The sequence below is a fragment of the Homalodisca vitripennis genome, chromosome X, assembly GCF_021130785.1.
Source record: "Homalodisca vitripennis isolate AUS2020 chromosome X, UT_GWSS_2.1, whole genome shotgun sequence".
NCBI lineage: Eukaryota > Metazoa > Arthropoda > Insecta > Hemiptera > Cicadellidae > Homalodisca > Homalodisca vitripennis.
Genome location: NC_060215.1, coordinates 91,559,853 through 91,585,967, shown reverse-complemented (window position 1 = coordinate 91,585,967; position 26,115 = coordinate 91,559,853). Strand labels below are relative to the sequence as shown.

At 32.2% G+C, this 26,115-nt stretch overlaps 1 protein-coding gene across 10 annotated transcripts in view; it reads left to right on the top strand.

Moving 5' to 3' along the window:
* LOC124369373 overlaps positions 1–26,115 on the top strand; it is an 88,313-nt gene that overhangs the window by 5,817 nt on the left and 56,381 nt on the right. For 2 of the 10 annotated variants that reach the window (XM_046827363.1, XM_046827369.1), the window contains 4 exons: positions 1,138–1,342; positions 3,690–3,848; positions 12,656–12,749; positions 24,990–25,136. The exons of 1 other annotated variant lie outside the window; for it this stretch is intronic. The gene's annotated coding sequence lies outside the window, so the exon portion shown is untranslated. Of the gene's footprint in view, positions 1–1,137; positions 1,347–3,689; positions 3,849–7,642; positions 8,077–12,655; positions 12,750–24,989; positions 25,137–26,115 lie in introns of all 10 variants that reach the window. 7 more of the 10 variants (XM_046827368.1, XM_046827364.1, XM_046827366.1 and 4 more) reach the window with 7 other exon arrangements.

Sequence of the window (26,115 nt, the reverse complement as noted above, 5' to 3'; positions counted from 1 at the left end):
ATGCACTTTTAATGTAATTTTCACATGCTTTTTTCTTGGCCTGTTTAAGTTGTTTTTGTTTGTAAAATTTCTTGAGGTATAAATAAATTTTGTATGCATGCTGTTACTCCTGTGATCCTAATGGCAGACTTATATATTCTAAAATAAGACGATATTTTGTTTCTAGTTTCTGCAAGTTCATATGTGTACCAACCAACTTTACATTTTTTATTACTAAATTTTGAATGCTTTTTAGGTTTAGCCTTAATAGTGAACAGTAATGCCACCAATATATACTCTATAAAAACATTTCAGACATGGTTTACACACTAATCTTACCACCTTTAAAAATCATTGATCATTTCTCAAGAATCATTGTTGAGTAGTTCTAAAAATGCATTTATTTTTTCAGTCTGCTTAAAAATAAAAGTAGGCTCCTCAGAGATATTTTAATTATGTTGTTCTTAGTTTGGAAAACATACAGCTTATAAATCAATGGGTCATGTAATGAAGATTGATTTATAAGCGTAAGCAACAAGGTCAGCGTGAGCACCTTGTTAAACAAATAAACATCTCAACCTATGTGCTAATTTAAGATTTTCTTCTGACTCCTTGCAGGCAGTTCCCTTGATGAGATAAAATCATGACAATTGCATAAAAAATTATATTGTTATGGGTAATATTGATATATCAAGTCTCATTGCTTTACAGGAATGTTTAAACAATTATTAAACCATTCCAGGACTTTTCATGCACAGTGTGTGTGTGTGTGTGTGTGTGTGTTTTGAATTGAATTTATTTATTCCCAAAATTGTACAATATTTAAGCCCATACATTATCAATAGCGTCCTATTTAACAATTATAGAAATACAAAAAGTTACAGATTACATAATATTATCATGTTACATGAAAATAAAAGAAATCTTAGTAGTATTAATGGTGGTACAGTAGTGAACGGCTTTTGCTGTAAGAATGCCTTAGTCGTAATTGGCAGACTACATTGAAATATTTATATTTAATATTAAAGATATAACCTAGCATCTTATTGTATACAGCTATTTTCGGCTTAATGGCCTTATAACACTGAGAGAAAGACACATGCTCTATATCACAGATTTATAAATTGTGATAATAATACAAAACTCTACATGTTTCAGAGACAAAAAATTACGCTTGATGCTCACTGAGGATAAAGCTGACATTGCCCTTTCCCCTCAACATCCTCCATCACAGAAGTCGACTAGAATAATCTAACGAGCACCTCACAGTTCTGTAAACAGGGCTAATCATCAACCTCGGAGCGAAGGAGTGGGGGGCAGAGCCGAGCAGTTCTAACTGCTTGCAAACTCCAAAAATGTATGGGTTGGTATGAGAGATCGAAACGGTTCTGATTTCTACTATATATTAAGAATGAATGAGTATAATGTGAGAAAATACAAATCAATTTGGCTTCAAAATTATTTTATTGTAAGTTTATGTAAATGTACCTGCAAACACATTCAAATGATATTGACCGTGTACTGCAATAAGGTTTATTGAATTAACACATTCATTGCGGATGATGCTGAGTCTGCTCGTCATCCGCACCGGGTGTCGGTCCCCGTGTTTTATGTACTAGCAGGGCACTAGGTTTCGGCACAAACACTCGTGAATTACACGTATATAGTACATGAATAACACGTAGATAGTACATCAATTACACGTGTTGGGGTAGGGTGGCCCACTGGGGGTGGGGGACGCCGCCTTCACCATCCCTAGAACTGTTCTGACTCGACTCATTGTCTTCATCAGATGAAAAATTGTCGTCAATAACGTTATCGTCTTCCTCCATTATGAGTACATACACTTACACAGTCAACAGACACTATAATCCACTCACACAAAATTGCAAAGCATACACAACAAACGAAAATGGCGAATGGACGACAAATCTCACCAACTGACTCACCGAAACAGGCACACCTCGCTATGAGTGTTACAGCCTTCCCGGGCAACTGCTCAGCTCACACTAAGGCAATATGAAAGCAGCTGCCGTATGCCGAGCTCGCTCGTCCACCACCTGGCGCGCCATTTTCGTATGACGAGCATGCTCGTCATTCTTAGTGAATGTGTTAATTATTAATACTAAACATATATAAATACACAATTCTCACAACATTATTTACACTTTCTTGATACCTCCAAAGACATGAAAAATATGAGATGCTGTACAACGAGTATTGCAATAAATTGTCATCATTTAACTGTGTTTTGCACATAGGCTTAAAATGATAGTACACACACACACACACACACGCACGCACGCACACACACACACACGCACGCACACACACACACACACACACACACACACACACACACACACACACACACACACACACATATATATATGTTTGTTCATCCCAGTACGTTTTTCTAATGAAATTGATAGTAATGTAACTGGCTAGTTCACTTGAAGGATTATGTGTAGGTTTGGAACTTTAGAATTTTGAACACTACTTTTATGTTTTGTTGGTAAACTATAAATGTTCAAGTTATTTGTTATCCAGCATGTGTCCATCCATCATGTATTACCAATAATGTTGGATCTGAAACGCACATTTTTGTGGTGGATGAACACAAAGAGTTAAAGGAAAAAAGATTTTAGATTGTTTTCAGATAGAATCTGCACAGATATTCTAATAACAGCTTATTATGCTTTTTACCACCCTCATTTAACGTATGGAATTTTGTTGTGGGGAAATTGTAGTACTGTAATACAAAAAAAGCATTAGTATTGCAAAAAAAGGATTAATAATTATCAAAGGTTCTACTGGTAAAGTGTCTCGCTATCGCCTATTCAAATAACTACAAATTATAACCATGTCATGTATGGATATACATTTATGTCTTAGAAAATGTTTTAAAGTATAATTCATGACATAATAATCATAACTATTGATTATTATGTCACCATTTTGACGCCAACACCATTCTCTATGATTGTGTGAATAAAGAACTTTTTGATTTGATAACAATGATACTATGAAAGATAAAAGATATAGACAATTTTAGATTAGAAAAACAAAAAAAAGTAACTTATACATGGAAAATAATTTGTTTAATAAAATACCTGATATACAGCGGTCAGTTAGTCTTGTCAAATTTATAAATTCCATTACTACTTTGTTAAAATATAAAGCATTTTATTCTATTGATAAGTACTTGTTTTGTGGCACTATTGATATAAAATTTAAAATTAAAATTTAGGCCATTTTTACTTGTTCATATTACTTATGTATTATTTCTTTATTATTTATTATTGTTTTATATTATTTATTCAATGTTACTATTTATAAATAGTTTTTAATTCTGTTACAGTGTAGTATATTTTAATAATGTTGTTTTCATTATTTATTGATTTTAGTTGTGTAATAGTAGCCTTTGGACAGAGTTGTCCCTTCTTTCTTATTTTTAAGATATGACACCATGTCAATAAATATATACATTAAGTATTTTGACGATATCAATTGCATATTCACAATTTTCTAATGACCAATAAAGAATCTTGAATCTAGAATATATTGGTCACTAGGACAAATATTAAGGTCACATTTTGCTGCACATCAACACATTGTGGTGTATTGACCACCTTTTATACACCACGGAAGAGTTAGTTTTAAATAACTACAAGTGTTTGTGTTTTAATATTGTGGTCTATGCATGATAGGTTGAGTCTAAGGAAACATCTGGTACAGACTGACATAACCTAACCAGGGTATGAATCGAGAGAGAGGAAGACATTACATGGCAGAGTAGTGGATATTTCTCATTGGTTGGACAGATAGGATCACCGACCACAGCAACTTCATTCAACACAGATTATATGGTACGTGTTACATAGCAACATGAAACATAAAGATATATTTTGGAATATATCTAACACACATCAGTATATCCTTTAAACTGTCTGAATATCTTGATATTGATAGAATTAAAGAAATAAACATGGCAGAAATTTATATTGTTAAATTCCTTTTACTATAAAATCCTAATTTAAGTTGCCCTTAACTGAAATTGTATTTTTAAAACAAATTTCACTTCATATTAAAATGTTTTAAATTAAATGTCACACTTGTTATATTAAATATTTTGGGTAATCTTGTTTTATTCAGTTTTAACAACAATAACAATCTATTTGATTTTGCACTTGATACTTATTACTTACATGTGATAGGTAGTTATGTTAATAGATTTCCACATTCAACTTTCTTGGTGAATCTTATTCTTACTGATGAGAACCCTTTTTGTACTTTCCATCACCATTTTAGTCCTTCAAGAATCAAATTGAAACATCCAGGAATCGCTCACCTTTAACATCACTGAATCCTTTTCACATACATTTAAATCACTGAAGTTTATTCACTGAAATGTGATTTTAAGAACTATACATGAATTCAGATAAGTATGTAATACACATGATTATTAAATTACTAATAATCATCACTAATTGAAATTGATAAAAACTTCTTTGTTTTCCAATTCAATTTTCACCATTAAAAGATTAATGTGCATAATTTATTACTTTTATTTATAAAATTGATGGATATTGAAACAAATTACATGATCTGCATTGAGCTGAGACCCATACGTCTTGTCCGTTCAAAGTACTGGTGACAAAGGATAGAGAGGCTGACACGAGCTAAAGAAGGACATCAACCAAAATGGAAGAAGCCCCCGCTTTCCTGTAATCTTGAACCTACATCAACATTGTGAAAATCTAACAAATTTTATTATAAAACACAAATTTGTTATAATTTAATGTTTTCCATCCGTTTTGATATAGATTTGGTAACTTAATTTGTTTTAAATTCATTTTAATGCGTACACATGGTAGTCACTTCCACCAGCAGGGACAAGGCTATATCCTACTATTTCCGGTTGCATCTATCTCTGTAAACCCCCACTGGTTCAAATTTGGTTTCTCCCTGTTACTGATCTGTCACAATTCTTTGGAGATTTTCATTATTCGAAACATAATTTTGTTCATTCTCTACAGATTTAACATTTATTTCTCTAGATTTATAAATTTTTTTGTTTATATTTGTATTAGATTTCAAATTTTGTGATGTTGTTTTAACAGTACGCAGTATACGATTCCGATACTACTTTTTCAACATTTATGTTTATTAGAAATATGAAATTAAACAATAAAAGAGTTTTATTTTTGATTATTTAGACAATTAAAGAACTGGAGATCTACTGTTTGATTTTTGTAGTTACATTTATGGTACGAGGGCCATCCGGAAAGTAGTACCCGTTTGTGAAATAAAGACACAGAAGTAAATATTAACAAATATAAACATTTTTATTGAAAAGAGCATACCTTAAACTACTTCTCCACATAATCTCCAAGCAAATTTAAGCATTTGTCATAACGTGTGACGAGTTTTTGTATTCCAGCGTCATATTCCTCCGCCGCCAGCCGATTGAAATACATAGTCACGCCTTCTTTAAGTTCTTCATCGCTGTCAAATCTTTTTCCCGCCAGAAACTCTTTAAGTTTTGTAAAGAGATGAAAATCTGAAGGGGCCAAGTCCGGGCTATACAGTGGATGGTCGAAAATTTCCCAATTGAATTGCTGCAGAAGTTGTTGTGTTATCCCCGCTGCATGAGGCCTGGCATTGTCATGGAGGAGAATGACGCCATCAGACAATAGACCTCTCCGTCGATTTTGTATTGCCCGCCGTAATTTCTTTAATGTTTCACAATACGCATTAGCGTTAATAGTGTCTCCACGGGCCATAAAATCAATAAGCAGTACACCACGTCGATCCCAGAAAATGGTTGCCATAAGTTTCCTGGTGGACAGAACAGTCTTGAATTTTTTTGGTTTCTTTGGTGAAAGAGTATGATGCCACTCCATTGACTGTCGTTTACTCTCAGTTGAAGCATAACAAACCCACGTTTCATCACCAGTAACTATGCGATTCAAGAACGTGTCTGCTTCATCAGAATAACGTTCCAAAAATGTGAATGCAGCAGCCATACGCTTGGTTTTGTGCTCATCTGTAAGCATGCGAGGGATCCACCTTGCACAAATTTTTGAATAATGCAGATGGTCTTTGACAATTTCATGAACAATTGTTCGAGAAACATTAGGGAAATGTTCACAGATGTCATCAATTGTGACGCGCCGATCGTTCCTCACAAATTCGTCTACTGACCTCAGCAGTTGATCTGTAATGACAGATGGTCTCCCTGAACGCTCATCGTCGTGTGTGTTCCCCCTCCCCAAGTTGAAATTACGACACCAGCGCCGAACAGATGACTCTTCCATCACATTGTCTCCATACACTTCCTTTAATTGGCGATGAATATCACAAGGTCGAACGTTTCTTGCGTTGAGAAATTTTATTACAGCCCTCACTTCACAATGGCGGCGTTTTCAATTTTTTTTAAACATTATGAACTGCCACAGAAACAACACAGGCAATGCTAGCGTCACGGAACTTGTAACAGAGAAGGCAGACAAGCCACTGAAGCGATCTGACCTTGACCGGCGGCTACTCGCGTCGTCAGCGCCTCACACGGCGGAAACGGGTACTACTTTCCGGATGGCCCTCGTACTTTGGACAGAGATTTGGCATACATTTCTGTTGTCCCAAAAGTGAGCTAGGATATATATATATATATATATATATATATACATACAAGGTGTTTGAAAAGTATGGGTACGGCTTAATATTTTACAAACCATAGCAGATAACATCTATAAACTTTGCACAGTGTCATATGGCTATGTAAACTATTTTTCCTTGCTATTACCATGACATGCCAACCATGGGGGGACGGCCCACAGAGGAAAACATGGAAATCTTAAATGAAAGCATGGGTCGAGTGATACCTCATTTGAAAGAGCTCACTTAGTAGAGTTGAATGCCGCAAACCGCATCTGAAAAGGTTTATCCAATCAGAAATGGCGGCTTGTTTTAGGTACACATTGTGAAGTACATTATGCGCTGCCATTTCTGACTGGAATATCGTATTCTGATGCGGTAGGCGGCGTTTCACTCTACTAACCAATGTGTTTTCACTGACTTTTTTTAATTAGCAAATTATGTCATAAATTTATAACACAATAAATAAAACACAATAAATACCATTGGTATTTATTGTGTTATAAATTTATGACATAATTTGCTAATTAAAAAAAGTCAGTGGAAAAACACATCGGTTATTAGAGTGAAACGCCGCCCTACCGCATCAGAATACGATATTCCAGTCAGAAATGGCAGCGCATAATGTACTTCACAATGTTTTAACTAAAACAACCTGCCATTTCTGATTGGATAAACCTTTTGAGATGCGGTTTGCGGCATTCAACTCTACTAAGTGAGCTCTTTCAAATGAGGTATCACTCGACCCATGCTTTCATTTAAGATTTCCATGTTTTCCTCTGTGGGGCCGGTCCCCCCATGGTTGGAATGTCATGGTAATAGCAAGGAAAAATAGTTTTACATAGCCATATGACACTGTGCAAAGTTTATAGATGTTATCTGCTATGGTTTGTAAAATATTGAGCTGTACCCATACTTTTCAAAAACACCTTGTATAAGTGTATGTGAGTTATACATATTGCAAGTGAGTTTATGTGCGTCTTATAAAACATTTCATCTGCAGAGGCATTAACTTTGGGAGGAGGCACTTCAGACTATTCAGTTTGATGAAGATTTCAATGTTGATGGGATCTTCATCGAACCACCTGAAGCTACTTGAGTGGACGGCAGCATAAAGAAGGGGCCGAAATAGTTTCTAAGAATGAATATTTGGGACGTTCTAGTGATAATTTAGAGAAAGTGGTGATGATGACAATTCTTATAAATATTTACCTCAAAAAAAAAAAAAAAAAAAAAATGTGAGAGACAAAAAGTGAAAAGAAAATAAGAAAACCAATGCCTGGCTAATGTATAAAAAGCTGGGGAATAACATGTGCCAACTTCAGTTCCTAGAGGGAAGTACTGTTGCACTGACATACCTTGAGTGGTATAAGAAACCTCTACAGACAGGTGGGCATCCCATCCCATCTCAACACGATGCACTTCTACAGTTTTCAGGTAAATATAAACACAGTTTTTTAAATTTCAACATATCAAACCAATTATTCATGACATAGCAAGACTCTGTGTTTTCCAAACCATTAACGTCTCTGTCCACTTTTGCCTTCAATAGCTTCTATTCTATGTGCCCTATAAGCATTGAACAAGTTAGACAAAACAAAGAGATCTGGCTCTGACAATGTGCTATCCTCCATCCTGTGCCACTGTAAACACATCCTGTGAAGCTGTTCTCCCTCTTTAATGACTCAATTTAGAACAAGGGAAAGTTCGTACTATATGTAGGTCTGTAATCTCCATACTTAAAGAGTGGTAACACCACCATGGTTACGAATTACAGGCCTATCAGGTCCTGATGTTCTTCAGGTCAAATCGCTTCTTTTTGCGGGTTGACGTTAAAATGTATACAGAAATTTCAACACTGAGTGACACACAGAGACAATCCAGTTTTGAAGCTATAAATGATTGTTGCTTGAAGAACAATATGTCCCTCAACACCTCTAAATGTTTAAATAATATCCACAAGTGATCTCTCCTTTAACACGCGAGAGATCGCGCCCGCGGCAGTTTGCCGCGCTTTTTTGATTTCTTTATATTTTCGTATACACTGATGCCCCAGGATAACAGGGTCTCGTTTTATCCCTCCCAGTACATCCCTGCGCCTGACCTTGACAACTGTTAGTCTGTCGCCGGCTTTGTTTGTGAGTGGTGGAATTTTTGTTTGTAGCTCTGCACCTGCCCGCGGCAATATGCCTTCGCGCAATCTCTCCCGTAGTGCATTCTGTTAAATCTGAGGAATATTGGAAATATTTCTAAATCTTCAATATTTTAATGTTTTTTTGTTTTTTGTAATGTTTTCGAATACATACACACTTCTTCAGTTAGCTTAGACAATAATGTCCACTGAAACTAAATTAGTAAACTTTGTACTAATTTAGGGGTTTTTATATTTTAACTTTTTATGAAATTTAGAAAGAAGTTTTAATTTTTCGGTAACTTTTATAATTTTTTTTTTATATAAAATAGGGTTTCTTCATTTGTACATAATATTTTATTTGAATTAGTAATCTTTTGCCTAAATATTGATTTATTATTATATTATAACGTTTTTTGAGGCAATTTGTTTTGTTTTTAAGGAAATATACATATTATAAAATTTATTTCTTCCTCATAATAAAATACTTTACTGTAATAAAATGTTTCATTTTAAAAGCTTAATTTATATAATTGCGGCAAATTGCTCACACGCGACCTTTTTCGCGTACCAAAAAGTCACCAATTTTCCGAACCAAAATATACAGTGTATCATAATAATATTTCTCTTTGTTAGAACTTAAGTGCCCAATTACTTTTATTAGTATATACTGAAAGACAGTAATAGAGACAACACACAGTTTTTTTTTTTTTTTTTTTAACTTTTCTCACCAAATTAAAGCGGCAATTTGAGTAAAAGACGAGCGTGAGCAATTTGCCGTTGCGCGACCTCTCGCGTCCAGGAAGTGAGTGCGATCTCTCGCGTGTTACATCCGTGTTATCAACATACGCTCCACTCGAGACATAAGGAAATACAGATGCACTTAAAATGCCTTGCTGTTCTATCACGAGAAATCTGTGATAGTAAAACCTAAAAAAAATGCCAAAAAATACTCTGTTTTTTAAATATTTCAAAAGTAATTTTATATTATGTCCTGTAAATTGCCTCAGTAGTATCTTTAGAATCTAAAAATTTATAAAAAATATATCAATTGCAATACCTTCTGTATTTAAGAGTTCTGCATCAATTGTTTAACCCTAGAACTGTTAATCGACATAATTATGTCGGTTTAATGCCGCTTTTGTGGTGTTAACCGTCAAAATTTTGTCGATCAAACATTCCCTCGTATAATTACTTTTTATAATATACTCCGGTAACGTATCGATATAATTCATGCACCATTGGATTCGGGAAGAAAAATGCTAAAGAACAGATGAGTTTTATTCCTCTTTGTATTATGGTTATGACGTAGCAAGCTTGTTATTTTGAACGTTAAAAGAAAACGCGACGCCGTTTGTTTGTGACCGCCATATTGCGCTGCCGTTCTGTATCACTTTCGTGCCGAGCTGTGGATATTTGTAAGTTTTTAATAGTTTTACGCGTTGTTTAGCGTGTTTTAGTGTCGTATTTAATGTTAGTGTGTTGTTTGATGTCGTAATAGTGTAAACATATATATTTTAGAATAAATCAATTTCTATTTACTGAAATATGTTTGAGAAATTACCGACTTTGTGTAGGCTATGGCAAAATGACTTGGCTAAAATTCATTTCACATAGTTTGTTATTGTTTTCACTTTACTAAACGTTATTTATAGCACTCTTTTAGCTCTGAAGTAACTATTTATTTTTGGTAAATAGATAGTTTTCACAATAAAATATATATTTCCTCTAATTTCTTTGGTTATATATAATAACTGTTTGGGTTATTCTATATTTTTTCAATATCATTAGTTATATTTATAGTTTTCTAACTACATAATATTTCCTATTACTTATAAACCATAAATTTATAAATTTTGATATAGTACAAGCTTTAGAAACTATTTTTATAATTTGCTGAATGAAAATTTTTTCGCAAAATTTTTGAATAATGGCAAAATTTAACTTTCTTTACTTTTCAAAAAAATAATTTATGGTAATTATTTCATTACTACTGTATATTCTATTTTATTCTAAGTAATAAAATATGCAAAATATCATGTATTCATAGATAAATGTATTAGCAAAACTTGTTTTACCAAAGTCTTACGTGTGTACACCCGATTTTCAGAATTTATACGCATCGCTGCTTTTTGTTCTATAGCTTTATGATGCTTTCATAAATGTGTATAATGTTTATGTTTTTCTGAAACTAGATATAAAATTTGACACAGAATGGCTATCTCACTTATAAATATTATTTCTCACTATAACCTCATTTGCTAGTATGGTCCCCCCCAAATTTAAGAAATATTTTTCGTAAATTTTATATTTGATTAAAAAAAGTGTTTATTAGAAAATTTTTGATGGTTAATTTTACAATATAGTGCAATTCTACGTTTAATTCTGAACACAAAAATATATACTCTTATTTATATTGCTTTTATTTTATATTTTTAATAATTTTTTTAAAAAAACCTTGCGCGAAGCTCCAAAAAACAGCCCGACACTACAGGATGAAATGACCGCCAGTTCTAGGGTTAACAAATTTCGGCAGTTCATTGAACTCATTAAGATCTCTTTCATTCGATTTTTAAATGCTAGGAATTAAAGATACATAGAGGAGTTCATTTTTTTCAACTTTGATTATTTTTAGAAAAATAAATTTTTTTTTAAGATTTTATTCATGAAGTTTTGATATGTTTATTAGTATTCAAAGGCCAATTGTGACCGATCTAGAGGTGAGAACAGTAAATCTAACACAATATTTTTATTGGAAATTAAGTGTTCTCGAAAAAATGGCTCTTTAGTATTTCCTCGTATCTCTGTACGTTGTCCCAAACAATAGCCAGTAAATTCTTGTCAATTTCACAGCTTAAAATATTCTTTTACGTTCTTATACTATAACATCTCGCCTGATTGAATTCGGTCTCGAGATTAAGTTCATTTTTCTATGATTAATAATTATTATATATCACACATCATTTTTGCTGAGCATTAGCGAATCGTATGTCAATCGTCACTTAGTAGGTAGAGAGAGTAAATTTTATTTATGTTCACAGAAACAGCTGAATGTAAGCGAATCATCACTAGTAAATAGGAACAGGGTTAATCTGATATATGTTTCCCAGAAATCACTGAGCGCAAGTGAATCATCACAAGTACATTGGGGCAGAGTAAATTTTATTATGTTCCCTGGAAAAGGCATGAATAGTAGATAGGGATAGAGTAATTTTTATTTACGTTCACCTAACAGTTGTTTATTGTTAAATCACTTCGGGATCTTACTTCCTGGCACTCCCATAAATTTCCTGTGCAAATTAAACCCTCTGATCAACTTATTCTGCTGTTAAACCAGCTCTAAGCAATTCACAATGGCTGATCACTGCAATCTTTACTCCCGAGCTCTATACCGAGCAAACCAGAGATCTTAGCTTAACTCACCAGCCAGAATTTATTTAAAGAGCTTTACATCTCCTACAAAAAAGGTTCCTGCCTTTTTTTGTTGTATTCTCTAACGGTTAAGCCACAAAACACCCTCATAGTCAAGACTTCGATTAAAACTGGAACATTAAACAAACTATGGTATACGTTATACTATGGCGATTTTTTTATACAGTTACGACTAAAAATGCAAAAGTAATTCTTTTTTAATTTTAAATATATTTTATTAAACCATTGTATAATGTATTGGCTGTTTGTCTTTGGGAAGTTATAAAAATAAACATAATTTTGAAAACGTAATATATTATATAAGCATAAATCATAAATGAGAACTAAGGCAATACCATTTTTTCTGCCACTGACCTTTATAAGAGTACTCAAATTAGATAGTCAAGTAACAAATCTCTATATTTTATTGTTTTTTGTATGAAACGTAGTACTTTAATTTATCGTAACTTTCAGGGTCACTGATGCTTTGTGATTTGATGGAGCAAAACAGTACATTTCTCAGACACGTCAATGAAGGAGATGTGGATATGAAAACTGTACATCACGTGTAAGAACAGAGTGTACTATTGGACATTGCGTTAAGTGCTTTGTGTTGTTTCCTAAAAAGCAGTAACAGTATAACCCAGGCTGCATGCCCTTTACCATTTTCAACTTAATTATGTTTATAAAATAAAAGTGTGATATTTATTACTAGATTAAGCATTATCATTCATAAATCTACCTAGAACACCAAAGATTACTTTTACTACAAGTATCAAGAAATGCTTACTGTACACAATAACCTTACAGTACTGTATGGTACCTTTAATTTCATATATTGGTTTTTATATATATATATATATATATATATATATATATATATATATATATATATATATATATATGTATATGTATATATATATATATATATATATGTATATATTATATATATATGTGTATATATATATATATTATATATATATATATATACATACCATCATAACATCATAACAAATTTTAATTTTCATATATATATATATACATATGAAAATTAAAATTTGTTATGAAATAAGAGTTTTATTTAAGATACTATAAAAAATATCTTTGACATCTAACAAATTGAAAATACAGGGCCAGAATTTTTCAGTTGGTTGGCTCTTTTCCATTTCTTAAATCCAAGATACATTTTCTTAAACACTATTAAAGGTGCTTCATTATATTTAGCTGCTTAACAATAAAGTTGCTAAACAATAACAATATTTTATATTACTTTTATAGTTTTAGGCTGTAAAAACAAATCTTTTTTAAAAAGTGAATTTTTAAAACTTTTTAGGCTAAAAATTTAAATATCTTTTTCTCTTTTTGCACATTAAAAAAATAAAAATAAATATCAATACACTATCTATTAATGAGATGATGCAGCTTGTTAAAAAACTAATTTTACTCCAATCATAGATTAAACTCAAACAATGGTGAAAATTAATAAATGACATTTAGTACAATCCTGTATATAGGCCAGATCATCTGAGCATTTACCTTCTTGGTAGAGGTCTTAAAGTTGTCGTTTCCCCAATAATGCCTTCTACCTAAACTTTATTGCAATTCTTCAAGTGCTTTTGTAAATACCCACCACACCATAAACCCTTTACATTGCCTGGACACATTTCACTCCTGGTTCAATACTACGGTTACTTAAAATCAAACAAGTCCTTTGTTAAAACTAGTGATTGATTCATGTACACCTAACTGATGGACACTTGTTATGATGGATACCGAAAATAGTAACAGAAACCTTTAAAAATCACTGTATAGCAGCTTTATAGACATTTTTTGACACTTATGAAAAATATAGTGACTTGCTGTTGGATTGAATCATTACAGGAAACGAGACTTGGATAAAACATGTGAATTGTGAAACAAATTAGTGTATGGAATGGGTGCACGAAAACTCCTCCAAAAACCAAGGAAATGCTTGCAAACATTCTCGGCACGAAAGATTATGGCAACTTTATTTCGAGATAGGAAAGGAGTTCATGTTGATTTATTAGACCGTGATTTATTACAACCATAAATTCTGTGAGGTATTTTGTTTTTGCACGACCACACTCGACAAATCAGATTCGAGAAGTCCTGGATGCTTTTAAGTAGATGTTTCCACATCCACCTTACAATCCGGACCCAGCGACATAACCTGTTTCCAGCAATGAAGACCTGATTTGTGACACAGCACTGTAAAAACAATATGTAACTGCAGGAGGGTGTGACTAACGGGTTGAACTCTTAGGTGGCAGAATTTTATTTCGCTGGAATTTCAAAACTAGTTCACTGCTATGATAAGTGCCTACATTTGTATGGTGACTATGATAAAAAATAGTATTTTAATGTCACTTTGAAATGTACATAATACAATTTTTTTCTTGTTTTATAAAAAATGTTGTTTATGTCGAAACATAATCTACTTTTTGGATAGCCGTTTAACTACAACCCTCAAGATGCATAGCACAATATTAGTTTTCAAAACAACCGCCATGCCCAAATAGATTGTTTCTAGTCATCAACTGTTTTGTGCTTACAGTGACAGGTGTTAAGCTGTTCTTTGTTTAAAGTTGGTTTTTTGTGATGGAAACAGGATTTGTCCTTTGTTAAACTGTGTTATTTGGAGTTCTATTAGATTTTATACTAGTTGGATATTACTGTTCATTTCTTGTTGCTACATGCATTTAAACAAAGATTATATTCACAAATGTCATATAATTCTTATAATACCATATATATATATATATATATATATATATATATATATATATATATATAGATATATAATACCAAAAAAAGTCAAAGTCAAAAGATTCTTTATTCATAAACTGTACAAATAATACAGAGAATAGTGTCATGAGCATCATTTGCGTACAGCATACTATAAAATACAAATATAAAATATGTTCACATACATAAACATCTACCTAAACATTTTTTGTTTTTAAGAAATTAACAAATTCTTTGACATTGTATACACAAATATCACATAAAATAGATCTAATTTCATTTTAAAAATGTTTTACATTGAGCGTTTTAACATTGTATGGTAGCATATTATAAAACCTCAGACCAAATTCACAAAAAACTGTTTATAGTTGTTTGAAAATTGCACTGATTTACTCTAAGGAAATTGTTTTGTGGGGTAAAATGACTATGAATAGAATTATTTGTAGGAATTGTATCTAAATTAGTTTTGATATATAATAAACAGTCTAAAATGTATAGAGAAATAATAGTTAAAATACCAAGTTGCTTAAACAATGGCTTACAGTGCGTCCTACTACTGACATTAAACATTACTCTAACTGCTCTCTTCTGTAATAAAAATAGTCTTCTTACATTACCAAAATGCCCCCACACAATAATTCCATAAGATAAATGACTTTGAATATGGGCAAAGTAAACAGCTTTCTACACATCTACGCTTAACAAAAGAAGTTTTCTAAGCATAAAAATACCTTTAGAAACCTTTTTACATAGAGTTTCAACATGAATGTTCCACTTAACATTAGATTGCACGAACAGGCCTAAAAACTTAACACTGCCCTCATTTCTTGTTTAAAGCTGAATTCAATACTCTGAGTTTTGTCATTATTCAAACATAGTGAGTTGGCAGCTGTCCAATCTTCGATTATGGAGTTAGAAGTCAGAAGGAGGGGATTAGCCACACTAGAATATTTACAATTAATTTGAACAGCTAAATCATCAGCATACATGTAGGCACTTACTTAATCATTTGTAAAGGCTGATAATAGATCATTGATGTAAATTATAAACATGGTAGGCCCCAAAATTGAGCCCTGCGGGACCCCTAGCTGTACAGGTAAATAAGAAGAAAAATTATTATTATAGTAGGCTGACTGATGCATTTCTGATAGGTAAGATCTAATTAAGTTCAAAGCAGATTTATCGAAACCATAATATTTTAACTTATCTAATAATATACTATGTGATATAGTATCGAAGGCCTTCAACATGTCATAGAAATTACCTAAAACCTTATTTTTTAAATTTTTAGGCCATTCATACAATTTTTCATAAATTTAACAATAGCATTACATGTGCCTCTATTAGGCCTAAATCCAAACTGATCATCAGAAAATAGCTTATGTTTTTCAAAATAGCCACCTATTTTTCTATTCAACAACAATTCAAACACCATTCCAATAACAGGTATTATGGACACTGGTCGATACTTACAATAATCAGTTTTTACACCTTTTTTAAACAAAGGAACTACTTTTGATAACTTCAAATGTAAAGGGAACACTGAGTTATCAATACATTGATTAAACAAATAGGCCATAACCTCTGCAATATACGGTGCAGCAAGTTTTAATATTTGTGAATTAAGACAATATACATCTAAACTAACACTATTACTAAGAGAGAGGATGGCACTATATACCTCATCTACACTTACATTACCAACAGAAAAAACATCACAGCCTTGGTTATGACTTAACTTATTAAGATAGTATGTAACATCATGATGAGACCTAGGTATATTCTGTACAATAGATTCAACATTATTTAAAAAGAAATAATTGAACTCATCACATTTTAATCCAAGTTTTTGTGTATCACATATAGACCTTTCATTCGTACTCATGCCATCCTTAATAACAGACCATATGGCTTTAGGTTTATTATGACCTGAATAACTCTATTGCAATAATATGCTTTTTTAGCCGATGAAATTTCATGTCTGTAAATTATTCTTAGTTGTTAATACGATTCTCTATAGCGTGCTTGACCAGTGTCTTTAAACAGGTTGTAGATAGTAAGGCATTGTTCTTTGAGATCAGAAAGATTCTGGGTATACCACCTAGGCCTCAGAGGCTTATTCCTTTTATTACTCACAAACTTAGTTGGAAAAACCATGTCTACAATGTTCAAGAATACACTAAAAAAATATTCAAACTTGTCATTTACTGTACCCAGAGTATACAGAGCAAACCAGTTTATTTTTCTAAGTAAGGTTGTAAAATATAGAACATTAATTTCGTCAATAGGTCTTGTCAAGTGAGAGCGCTCACAACTATTTAACTGTATATTCATACATACATTAAATTATGTATCTTCCATTCACTCATGACTGCAGTATAAATAAATTCAATAATTATGTTTTTATTTTATATAAAAACATAAAGTACAAAATACCAAGTTGTCCTTAATTGGTCTAAATTATTCCATTCATGTCAAAAACACGTCTGTGTTGTAGAATACTTCAGTGAATTAGGAAAACCTTGTCAATGAACTAAAATTAATATTTATGAAAATTTTAAGCTTTTAACATACATAAGAACTATTATATAATATTATTATACATTTTATATAATCATCCCGGTCCAGTCAAAATATTCCAAATGAATGAAGGAGGGAGAATCACTTTCCTCCAGGGAATTCTCAGTCCGGGATTTCTGGAACAAAATTAAATGTTAGTTCAGAAACTTGATCATATTATACTTCTTACGTTGTAATGATCCACATCTCCAAAATAAAAAAAAATGTAACTACATTTATTTTAAACAGAAGTATCTAGTGATTATATTCAGTCAATATTTTCTATTAAATACTCAAATTAATCTACATTAGTACCTATTAAATAATAATCTCCTATCATGCATAGACTTTTCAATGTCCAAAGTTCTTCTTGATTTATTACTATACCTCAATATGATCCTGTGGAGATAAACACAAGTATCTAATTTCTACTTCTGTTCAATGTTCTCCATTATTGACTTAAATTTATGTATATACGTACCTACTAAAAAATAATCTGTTGTCATACAAAGACTTCTCAATGTCAAAAGTTATTATGGAGTCATTGTTCATCACACCTCAAAAATAATCCTAAAATGGACATGGACTGAGTTGAGTTAGACAGTCATTTAGTTTAGGTTAGTGAAAACATTGTCCATGCAAAGTCCATTACCTCTTGGAATATGGTTGTGTTTAAAGAGCAGTCAGTCTCAATAATAATAATACTAAAACTATAATAAAATATTAATAGTCTTCAACTGATTAAAAATCCTTATTCACATTGTAAATGGATTTTTAAAACCTCCCATATATAATCTCATGGTTTGGCCATGCTTGTTTGAATGTAAAATAAATTTATTAAGTGAATCCCAAACCATGTTTTCATTGCTACCAGGGGTAACATTACATTTCAATATCGTTTGATACGCAAAAGTAAGAAATCACAATCATGTTGTGGGTTAACCTCATACACTCTTATCTCTAAGACATGTACTTAAAACTCACAATTATAAACTGAATTAAATACAGGCTACAATAGGTATGCGTATAATTACTAGCTACAATGGAAAATCAAGAAACTGGAGTGGGTCTTTTTAATTAGTTATTCTAGATGAAATTTTTAAAACCATATCTGAACCTCCCAATGATTTATTATAAATCTCTATTCAGTTTAATTCTGTAGGTTTCCTTTATAGTTCATTTTCAGAATTTTTGACTAGATGATCTGCTAATTTAATGTCGGAAGACTCAATTAATTTCCTTTTGAAGAAATGATGTTTCTAACATACTTAATCCTAATTCATACAATGATCGTTTGACCAACAATAATGACAATTTTTTACTTCTGACTTATGCGTATCAGAACGCTTTGGTATGATTTGTTTATTTTTATCGTAGACTGTATATATGTGTTGGGTTAGTTATTCACCTGAGAAAGAGATCAGATATAGATCCCAAAATGTAATATTACTAATTTCTTATTTCACTTAACAATGGCAACCCTACAAAAATTCCTGTTATCTTCACAATCATTCCATCATAAAAAATAAACTTTAACACTTTCATTATTGAGCGTCAGCTATAGTTAACACCAAACAGTTGCTTATTAACTGGTCCTGCAAACGTGTCTTCCACCATTGACGACATAGTTAGCTGAAATTTCACACAAACCAACCTTTCTTTAATCTGATCCATCAATTTAGGTCTAAACAATAAATTTAATATACATAAATCCAAAATAAAAGTGTCAATTTTACTCATAAGTAATCATTTCTTTTACATTAAAATTTGACGTTGGTCTAAAACAAATGTTACCAAACAATCCTATCCATCATGAATGTGTAACCCTACCCATTATCATGCCCATAAATATGTAGCTTTGGTTATAGACCGATGTTAATTATAGTTGAAACTTGAAAAATATATATTATAGCAATGTTTTAGATAAATTCAATCGAACAAAATGGTTTATTGCAAGTTTTAAATTTATTACTAAGTCTAAAACTACCCACACTAATTGCCAAAAATATACAAATAAGTGTAAATGAACAAATACAAAAATCATACAATTCCTAAAATAAACGGCGTAAAAGATCTTATTTACTCTGTTATCCGCATGAACTGGTAGACTCATGTAATTCCCTGTCTACTTCTTTGAAATCACATTTCTTCTATTGTTCACAAAAAAAACAGTGTTAAACTAATTTCTACACACTGTTTAGTAACTAGTAAAATGGATGATAATTATCTAAATAGTTTGTCTAGTCTGAGTTTTGACCAATGTATACTATTGATACTTGAGTACAGGGTGAGTTGTTCTTTTTTTATTGATTACATTTTGCTTAGGTCAGAACTATATATTACAGTTCTATCTTTGATGTGGAAGTCAAAGATCACCTCTTAATTGCATGAGTATTAATGGTCCATCTGTTCCTGTTGTTAAGCTCCCTTAAATAGCTAAGCTGTAGGAGAGGGAGTGGGAAATTCTGAAAATGTTGATGTTAATTTTATGTTTGAGATCTTTTATGAGAAATTTTTGTCTATTATCAATAGTTGTTTACGTAACCGAAAAACTCTATGAAAGCAAAGAATTAGAGACCCTGGATGAATGCAGGTTTATTACAGCTTTTTCAGTTAGGGATTGTCTTTTGAGTATTCAAAAGAGATTTCTCCCCAAAAAATGCTAAATTTTTTAATTATAACAAAAAAATTAAAACCCGGATTAAAGTTGCAAACCATCTATATATTACAGAAGATTGTTGTATGAAAATGTTAAAAACATATCATAAGAAAACTATGACATGTTATTAGTATTATTAGATTAAATAAATCAATAGCGAAACTTGTCTTTAGCAGAGAATGATTCTCTTACTAGCACTGTAGTGCTATTGTATGAAAACATATCAAATTTAGAGATTTTATATCTCCCCTAGGAAGAGCTGCAATGTGATGCTAAATATAATTACGACTATACATTATCAAAACAATTAATTAATTAGTGGTGGCTTAAAATTTAATGATCATGCCTTAGAAGCTAAGGTGGCTCTCATTACCTGGTATGAATTAGCTGACATTATGCCCTAGGTTGAGCCCTGTCTCCTTGTACATGTCTTCGTATTTGTATTTGAATACGAATACGAATATGATGTCCTTGTACATGTCCTTGTGCATGCATACCTTGCACATTCCTGACCTGGGAAGACTCTGGCACCCTAGGGATATTGCTATTTACCAAAGCAGACAAAGCCTCCATGTTTTGGTAAAAAGTCGTTTTTCACGTGTTTTTAATTTGGCTGTAACCAAATAAAATTACATCAAATTAAAGATTGTTTATAAGAAGCATAACAAACAAATATTTGGTTATTGATATGAAATATATTAATGATTAATTAGTTATGATGACTAGTTAGTAAACTATAGACTGGAGATATAGAGCTTACACTGACTATCCTAACATCAATTGGATTTACTCAGTTAAATCAACATTATAATTCTTTGGATTCTTAAAAAGTAAGAACTGATATTTCATTGTATGTATAACTTTCAGTTTAAAAATAAACACTTGAAACATAGCATATTATTTACAGACTGTATTAGTACTAATTTTTAGTCGAGTCATTTAATCACTTGGCCATAATATCGATACAATGAAACATTGAGTTCTGCCTAATTACGATTTTCTTGTAAGAAACTGTATATTAAGTATATATTATATACCATTAGTATTATTAACAAATAATTGTATTTTTAACAACTAATAAGCATTGAAGCGCTAAAATTCAAACTTCTGAGGTTTAAAATTTATGGGTTTAAGATGAGTTTATATTTATAATACAGTTTTACACTTTATCCATATTTTAAAAGTGGAGGCTTATGTAGCATGTCTTCTCAAGCAGAGACTTCTAAATTTTCTGCAGTAATATAATTTGATCTAGAAAAAGAAATGTTATTGTAAAGGAAACCGGAGCACATCTTAAGCTTTATTTGCTATCATCCACTCATGCTTAGAGCAGGGAAAGAAGGTTTTAAGTGGTTCTTGGATATCACCAAGAATTTTGACAATGTCAACAGACTGAGTCCTGGATAAATGGAAAATATTGGAGTTTTAGTCTACTTAGGAAGTGGTTCCAGAGCTACATGGGTGAGAAGTGGCAGAGCATGTGTCTGGGGATGTCATGGCTACTGACTTTGGTATTTGCCAGGGAACGGCTCTTGTGTTATATCTCTTCAATATCTATGTTAACATAGCAATAATAATATTATTAATATTAATAATAATAATAATATTAATATTAATAATAATAATTAATATTAATAATAATATTATTATTTATTTATTTATTATATTATTATTTTTTTATTATTATTTATATTGTTAATATTTGTTTTGCACTCTGGTGCCCTGGTGTTTGAAGGCTCCTCTTGCTAAAACATATTTAAAAGCAACTAGAGAGGTGATCTGTGTCAAAAACTGGTACCACTGTAGTATACTTACCTTGAATTTAAGCAGAAAACTTTATGCATACCATTTATAAAAGGCACAATGGTTTACCAGGTAACAGATTAAACTTATAGACTATTGCACGAGTGTGGGGATGAAGCGGTGACTGACTGTCACTATGAATCTTTGACATGAATAATACAGTGAAATAAATGGGCTTGATACTCGATTATAGGCTGAGGTGGCATGACCCCAAACTGCACACCTGTGACGACTCATTTTTGTGATACTTAATTGAAGACTTGTACTGGATAAAGCTAGCCGTAGTACATTTTATGTCAGGCTAGAACAGTTAATTCTAAGGGATTCTGTTGTGGGGTGAAGGAGCTGCTGTGGCACGAAGAGGGCCGGAAAAGTACACTACATACTACATTAATAACTAACACTACATTAATACACATTAATACTACATTATTATGCTTTGTGATAGCTGGTGTGATATCCATGTGAATGTACTTTACACTGAACTACGAGGGTAGGAAAAGTAGTGCACACATGCTTGTTGAACGCTAACGTAAAGAAATAGCTAGATCAGGTAAAAAGTAATGTAAAGTTAAAATTCTTAAGCTTCACAATCATTTATTTATTTTTTGAACATAGTCACCATTAAGACTAACACATTCTCCCAACGTGTAACAAGTTTTATTATTCCGTCACTGAAAAATTCTTCAAATTTTAAAAAAATCCAGAACGCAATAGCTGCTTTTACTGCGTTGTCTGAAGTGTAATGAGTACCCTTAAGATATCTCTTGAGTAGAGGGAATAAATAAAAATCACAGGGGGCTAGATCGGGGAAATAGGGAGGGTGTGGAATTGGTTCAAACTTCAGTAGTCTCATTGCCTCGAAAGTTGCGTGCGAAGTGTGCGGATGAGCGTTGTTTTGTTGCAAGATTATTGGCTCGAGGTTGCCTCTAACGCGTCGAAGGTGTTTTAGAGTCTCTATGTATTGAGACGAATTTACCATACCGCCTTTTTCCGATAATCGGTCACATAAACTTGATGAGCATCCCAAAACACAGTCAAAAGGATTTTTGTGTGGATCGTTGTGTTTTGAACTTCTTCGTCACAGGAGAATCCAAATGTCGATATTCAGTGCTTTGTTTTCTCTTCTGGATCATAATGGTGCACCCATTGGTCGTCCCACGTCATGATATTCAAAAGAAAGTCGTCTCCTTCGTCATGGTAGCGCTGCAAAAGTCATTAACGAGTTTGTGATGCTTGTCGTCTGTGGCAGTGACCGGATGTCCACTGCATGTTTCATCAACAATTATGGCTTTTCCAGGCTCACAACCATGAAATTTTATCACTCATTGATTGACAGTCGACCTATCAACAGCATCATCACCGTAAACACTCATTAAACGACGATGGATTTCAGTAGGATTTACTTTTTCAGCAGTTAAAAATTAAATAACAGCACATTGTTTACATCTAATTGACGTAGAATTTGAACCCATCTGCATGGTTTCGCTGCTAACAATACAATGGATTGACGCAAGGTTTGCAAACTGCATATACGTGTAGATGAGGAATGGTATTTACAAATGCTACCAGGCACGCTTCTATAGCTCATTTCAATCACGTTTTACAATCATGTGTGCATTAATTTTCTGCCTACCCTCGTAAATGTGATAGAGTTATACCAACTATGCCTATTGAATTTGAAACTATATTTATACAAAAATAGATACTTGTTGAGACACATAAGATACCACTATTGCACAGAACCAGAAGAGCTGGTAATATGCTCAAGTATCACAAACTGACTGCACACACACACCTCCTTCATGGTATGTGTTGTCAATAATCGCTTACTTGGTGAACTGTGGGGGTCTCCTAGGCATCAAATTTGACCTTTGGTCACTGTTTACCGTAATGTGTTTATTTATTATATTTTCCTTTCATTGTTAATTAATGTATTGCAAGCCTTTAAAACTATTTTTATCTAATTGGTTTACATCTCACATTAATTAAAACTATTATCAATTTATTTTATTTTATTTTTGATATTTTGTTGTAAATTTAGTTATAGTTTTTATCACTTACAAATTTTTTTGTATATACATTGATAAAAATGGGTAATTACATTTCATTATGCACATATGAGTTGTGGTTTATACTGGAGCATGTGCATGATAATATAATGGATATTCTTACTCCCTAAGCCCACGAACTCTGTTTATGCTGGATGTATCTACTTATAATTATTGTAAGAAATACATTTATTTGTTTTATACATGGAAGAGGCTGTAAAACCCAAATATACAATACAATAACTTTATTGAATAAGAACAATGTTTACACTCCATCATAATCGTCTTATAGATATACACATTTCTATTCCCAATCTATAAGAAAATTGCAGATCTTATATTATAATACAATACAATCTATAAGATCCATGTATTACACAGATGTCATTCCCAATCTTACTTATGCACTTTCACTTTTTGATCTTACTTTTACTCCAACCATATTAATACATTTTTATATCAGTGTTGGGAGTTAGCACATTGATTTTTGCGAAATTTGAATTTAGTCTTTCCAGTGACTTTTCATAAACTTGCCAACAGAGAGCAAAATACGCAAATATTGAGTTAAGCTCCAGTTCATCTTCCAGCGCAGTGTCTAGAATCCAATGCTGTCACAGATGACTCCTGGAATCTGGAGTCATATTCATCTAAAGAGATCCAAAAAAAGTAATGAAGTTCAAAATGAACTATTTACATCACTTTGACATCAGAGACACCTAGACTACAAAATATAGTGTAATCCACCAGGTTGAATTGAATGATGAGACAATGAGAATGCCTCTTTACCTGGATTACACTACGAGGGCAATCCAGAAAGTAACAGATGTTTTGAAATAAAAAATTAACTAACTGAAATAGAAACATTTTATTATATACATTTAAAAGCTACACTCTTAGGCAATTTTTCAATGTAATCCCCGTTCAAATTGAGGCATTTATCATAATGTGACACAAGTTTTTTCGATTCCAGCTTTGTAGAAATCTGCCGCCTGAGATCTTAACTACTGATTAACGCCAGTGTGAAGTTCAGTGTCACTATTGAAACGCTGCGTTGCGAGCCAGGTCTTCATCGCTGGAGAGAGGTGGTCGTCGCTTGGTGCCAGATTTGTGCTATGAGGTGGGTGATCAAACACTTCCCAATCAAAATCATCCAAGATGTACGATTGGCTGTATGGAGACGTGCATTGTCGTGGAAAAACAACATTTCTGGGCTCAATTTTCTGCTACGCTTGTTTTGTATCGCTCGCCATAGCTTCTGCAATGTTTTACATTACCTCTCTGCGTTGATTGTTCAAGGAAATAAACCAGAACCACACCTTTAGTTTTTAAAAAACAGTTGCCATAGTTTGCTTTCTTGCTGGCATAGTTTGGAGGAATTTTTTTTAAAGAATGTGTGTGCTTCCATTCCATAGACTGCATTTTTGTTTCACAATTCACATGCTTCATCCATGTTTCATCACCAGTAGCAATACGATCAGAAGTTCATTTCTTTCTTTATTGCCAAGAAAACAATCATTACATAATTGTACAGGCAGAGTCAAAAATACAATAAAATAATCATTAACTAATTATAGCATAAAATTCATCAACACTATAAAAACTATTGTCTGTTAACAATCTTTTAATACAGCATTTAAAACTTTTCGATGGTAGATTTTTAAAGTATAATGGCAGATGATTATATAACTTAATGGCAGTATATTTAAAGCTATTTTGTGTTGTACTGTAGGATACTAAATCATTTCTTAGTTCCTGCCTATTTCTAGTTTTCATAACTGTGGTAATCACTATTAGATTTGAAAAGATGTATGTTTCTGTTTTACATAAATAAGGCACTGATAAATGTAGATACATGGAATTGTCATAATTTGTAACTTAATAAATAAATTCTTACAATGGGATCTAGTTGGAGCTTTACAAATCAATCGAACTGCCTGCTTTTGCAAGACAAACAGACAATGAGAGTAAGAGCAGTTTGGCCCAAAAGATGGCACAATACATTAAAAAAGAATTGTATATAACTATAATAAATTAGAAGAAGAACATCATTAGAAACTGTGTAATTTAATTTTCTTAACATAAAGATACCTCTAGTG